Here is a 5,663-nt window from a genome sequence, read left to right as displayed (position 1 = left end):
GACCTTCTAGAACTAACAACCAAAAAAAAAAAAAAGATGTCCTTTTCATCAAAAGGGACTGGAATGAAAAAGTAGGAAGTCAAGAGATACCTGGGGTAACAGGCAAGTTTGGCCTTAGAGTACAAAATGAAACAGGTCAAAGGCTAACAGAGTTTTTCCAAGAGAATGTACTGGTCAGAGCAAACACCCTCTTCCAACAACACAAGATACAACTCTACACATTGAAATCACCAGATGGTGAAGACTGAAATCAGATTGATTATATTATTTCCAGTCAAAGAAGGAAAAGCTCTATACAGTTAGCAAAAACACATCCAGGAGCTAACTGTGGCTCAGATCATGAACTCCTTATTGCAAAATTCAGACTTAAATTGAAGAAAGTATGGAAAACCATTAAACCATTCAGATATGACCTAAATCAAATCCCTTATGATTATACAGTGGAAGGGACAAATAGATTCAAGGGATTAGATCTGATAGAGAGTTCCTGAAGAACTTGGGACAGAGGTTCGTGACATTTTACAGAAAGCAGTCATCAAGACCATCCCCAAGAAAAAGAAGTGCAAAAAGGCAGAATGGTTGTTTGATAAGGCCTTACAAATAGCTGAGAAAAGAAGAGAAGCTAAAGATGAAGAGAAAAGGAAAGATATACCCATCTGAATGTAGAGTTACAAAGAACAGCAAGGAGAGATAATAAAGCCTTCCTCAATGGTTTTGAAGTAACTTTGGGCAGCCTGTATATTGGAGCTCTCCTGTGTTGCTGGAGAATTTGCATGGTATGTCTTGCTCTGGAACTTGTTGGCCCTTGGTGGTGCTTGGTTTTAGTGTAGGTATGGAGTTGTTTGATGAGCTCCTGTCAATTAATATTCCCTGGAATCAAGAGTTCTCTGGTGTTCTCAGGGTTTGGACTTTAGCCTCCTGCTTCTGGTTTTCAGTCGTATTTTTACAGTAGTCTCAAGACTTCTCCTTCTATACAGCACCATTGATAAAACATCTAGGTTAAAGATGAAAAGTTTTTCCACAGTTCGATGCATGATACTGGATACTTGGGGCTGGTGCACTGAGACAACCCAGAGGGATGGTACGGGGAGGGAGGAGGGAGTGGAGTTCAGGTTGGGGAACACATGTATACCTGTGGCGGATTCATGCTGATGTATGGCAAAACCAATAGAATATTGTAAAGTAATTAGCCTCCAATTAAAATAAATTTATATTTAAAAAAGAGAAAGCTTCCCTCAGTGATCAATGCAAAGAAATAGAGGAAAACAATAGAATGGGAAAGACTAGAGATGTCTTCAAGAAGATTAGAGATAAAAAGGGAAATTTTCATGAAAAGATGGGCACAATGAAGGACAGAAATGCTATGGGCCTAGCAGAAACAGAAAATATTAAGAAGAGGTGGCAACAATACACAGAAGAACTACCCAAAAAAGATCATCATGACCCAGATAACCATGATGGTGTGATCACTCACCTAGTGCCAGACATCCTGGAATGCAAAGTCAAGTGGGCCTTAGGAAGCATCACTGTGAACAAAGCTAGTGGAGGTAATCAGATTCCAGTTGAGCCATTTCAAATCTTAAAAGATGATGCTGTTATAGTGCTACACTCAAAATGCCAGCAAATTTGGAAAACTCAGCAGTGGCCACAGGACTGGAAAAGGTCAGGTTTCATCCCAACCCCAAAGAAAGTCAATGCCAAAGAATGTTCAAACTACTACACAACTGCACTCATCTCACATACTAGCATGGAGAAGGCAATGGCACCCTACTCCAGTATTCTTGCCTGGAAAATCCCATGGACAGAGGAGCCTGGAAGGCTGCAGTCCATGGGGTCGCACAGAGTTGGACACGACTGAAATGACTTAGCAGCAGCAGCACACACTAGCAAAATAATGCTCAAAATTCTCCAAACCAGGCTTCAACAGTACATGAAGGTGGGTTTAGAGAAGGCAGAGGAGCCAGAGATCAAATTGTCAACATCCACTGGATCATCAAAAAAGCAAAAGAGTTCCAGAAAAACATTTCCTTCTGCTTTATTGACTATGCCAATGCCTTTTACTATGTAGATCACAACAAACTGTGGAAATTCTTCAAGAGATGGGAATACCAGACCACCTGACCTGCTTCTTGAGAAATCTGTATGCAGGTCAAGAAGCAACAGTTAGAACTGGACATGGAACAGACTGGTTTCAAATAGGGAAAGGATTACATCAAAGCTGTATATTATTACCCTGCTTACTTAACTTATATGCAGAGTACATCATGCAAAATGCCGGGATGGATGGAGCACAAACTGGAATCAAGATTTCCAGGAGAAATATCAATAACCACAGAAACATAGATGACATCACCCTTATGGCAGAAAGTGAAGAATAACTAAAGAGTCTCTTGATGAAAGTTAAAGAGGAGAGCGAAAACGTTGGCTTAAAACAGCATTCAGAAAACTAAGGTCATGGCTTCTGGTCCCATCACTTCATGGCAAATAGATAAGTAAGCAGTGGAAACAATGTCAGACTTTCTTTCCTTGTACTCCATAATCATTGCAGATTGTGACATTAGCCCTGAAATTAAAAGATGCTTACGCCTTGGAATAAAAGCTATGACCAACCTAGACAACATATTGAAAAGCAGAGACATTACAACACAGGTCCCTCTAGTCAAAGCTATGGTTTTTCCATTAGTCAGGTATGGATGTGAGAGTTGGACCATAAAGAAAGCTGAGCACCAAAGAATTGCTTTTGAACTGTGATGTGGAGAAGTCTCTTGAGAGACCCTTGGACTGCAAGGAGATCCAACCAGTCTATCCTAAAGGAAATCAGTCCTGAATATCCTTTGGAAGGACTGATGCTGAAGCTGAAACTCCAATGCTTTGGTTACCTGATGTGACAAACTGACTCAATGGAAAATACTCTGATGCTCGGAAAGATTGAAGGAAGTAGGGTAAGGGCACGATGGAGGATGAGATTGTTGGATAGCATCACCCACTCTATGGACATGAGTTTGAGCAAATCCCGGGAGTGGTGAAGGACAGGTAAGCCTGGCGTGCTGCAGTCTATTGGGTCGCAAAGAATTGGACATGGCTGAGCAACTGAACTAAATGAACTAGTGGATTGTAGCCTGCCAGGTTCCTTTGTCCACTAGATTCACCAGTCAAGAATACTGGAATGGACTTCCATTCCCTCCTCCAGTGGGTTCTCCCAACCCAGGGATCAAATTAGTGTCTCTTATGTCTCCTGCATAGGCTGGCAGTTTCTTTACTACTAGCACCACCTAGAACACCCAGGGTATGACAATGCAAGCTAAAAAATTATTCAGTGAATTGATGATGTAGGGATAGTATAAAATTTATCATTTTATTATTTATCATTTAAGTCACATTATCAGTTTAAGGGAAAGTCTGACGATATGGGATGTTGGTGGTTAGTCTTAAATAATAAAAGTGAAAGCGTTAGTTGCTTAGTTGTGTCAGACTCTTTACCACCCTTTTGACTGTAACCCACCAGGCAACTCAGTCCATGGGATTCTTCAGGCAAGAATACTGGAGTCGGTTGCCATTTCCTTCTCCAGGGATCTTCTTGACCCAGATATTGAACCTGATTGCAGGAAGATTGTTTACCATCTGAGCCACCAGGGAACCCCTAAATAATAAACAGGACTTCAGTAGACAGAAAGTGGTAAAAGCCCATTTCAGGCATTGAGTGCAACATATTTAAAACCCCATTTCGATGTATTTTCAGACAGATACTGTATTTTGGTATTACTCCATTGGGGAGATGAAACTGATGTGGGAGGTAAGGGCTAGACTGGCAATATTGGCCTATCATGTCAAGTTACACATCAAGAGATTTTTTTAAAATTATTCCCATCACAAATTTATAAAATATACATTAAATGAGTTGTAGTATTAGTTTACATAATTGTTTTCTGTAGTAACACAGAGTTTTCAGAAAAAAATTGGCTTAAGTGAGTTTGAAATGCTTCCTTCTCAGTATCAGTTCAAGGTCAGTGGTACAGACTGGCAAGATGTTTGGCCTTTAGAGACACAGGTTCCTTCAGAATTTTGCTCTGCTTTCCCCTAATTTATATACTGGAAGCTAGGACACTGCCATGTCTGTGATATAATGTAGGAAAGAGGGAATAGAGGAAGAACAAAAATTTTAAAAATGCTTTAAGGTCAAACCTGAAGTGAGCAGTCATTTTAAGAGGGTAACAGGCAAGAAGGCCAGGGGTCTCCAAACGGAGAAAATAGCTTGCAAGTGTCAGACATTTTTATCTCTCTTAAGTGGCAGAAGGAAACAAACTATGGATATTTTTTCCTTATCTATACAAATTTAAAAGGAGATTTCTCTTAAAAATTCTGTGTTGCCATAGTGACACCTGGTTTCACCTGAAGTTAACCAATGCCTTTTTCTTATGGAAATGTTTATCTTAAGCTATGCTAATGTACTATGCATTTACCCCAAACTCTGTCTTCAAGTCGGTTCCACCTTTTGGCTCAGAACCTACTTGATAAACCAGTATGTTATACTCAGATATTGTTCCTCTAATCTATGTAAATGAAACTATTTGTATGGTGATCTGCCCTTCTTCAAGATTCAAGTTAAACATTTTATGGCCCAAGATGAATCATTTGGTGCCAAGATTATCCCAAAATGCATCTTATGGGTGAGGGCCTGGTGGTATTCCGAGTTTTAAAACATTCCTTTCCTTCATTAACAGACTGCTGGTGACTATATAATATCCAGCTGAAGACTAGCAGGGGGGTACGCTTTATGCCCCCTTTTGATGCCTATGTCAGAAGTTTCTCTATCTCCTTTATACTTTAATAAAACTTTATTACACAAAAGCTCTGAGCGATCAAGCCTCGTCTCTGGCCCCGGATTGAATTCTTCTCCTCCAGGGGCCAAGAATCCCGGCGTCGTGATTCAACAACAACCTTTCAATTTCTGCTCACATGCTTTGTGACATTGAACCCAGGAACATGACATGTGTATTTGTGAGAGCTTATGGATGACTATGGCCCTAACCTACTAAGGTAGAGATAGAGGTGTTAAATTTTTTAAAAATAATGCAGAAAGAGGACAAAGGACACCATTTAAAATTCAGTAGGTTCCATCATGGCTGCCAATGTCTTAAAACTTGTGGATTTCACATCTTAAGTGAGATTTCTAGCTTCTATTGAAAAGCATGTGTTAGTTTCTCAATCATGTCTGACTGCGATCCCATGGACTATAGTCCCCCAAGATCCTCTGTTTGTGGAATTTTCCAGGCAAGAATACTAGAGTGGATTGCCAATCCCTTCTCCAGGGGATCTTCCTGACCCAGGGTTTGAACCTGGGTCCCCTGCATTGCAGGCAGATTCTTTATTGTCTGAGCCACCAGAGAAGTCCTATTGAAAAATAGGCCACATTTTTGTCCAGCATAAGCCAGCTAGTTCTGGTAGATGTCATCATCCTCAGGGTATATAGTTCTTGGTTTAACATGGGCATAAGTAAAGAACAAAGTAGATAAGCAAAGAAAATCTTTATATAGTTAAAAGACAATGCATAAAATTTTCTTATAAACCATATTATAACTGAAATTGCAATAAATGAATAAATAATCTTTAATAAAATTTTGTGAATTAAAAAAGACTAGCTTATCAAGCAGTGTTTTAAAATG

The sequence above is a fragment of the Ovis aries genome, chromosome 25 (genome assembly GCF_016772045.2).
Source record: "Ovis aries strain OAR_USU_Benz2616 breed Rambouillet chromosome 25, ARS-UI_Ramb_v3.0, whole genome shotgun sequence".
In the NCBI taxonomy this organism is placed as follows: domain Eukaryota; kingdom Metazoa; phylum Chordata; class Mammalia; order Artiodactyla; family Bovidae; genus Ovis; species Ovis aries.
Note: the sequence above shows the minus strand (reverse complement) of the source record.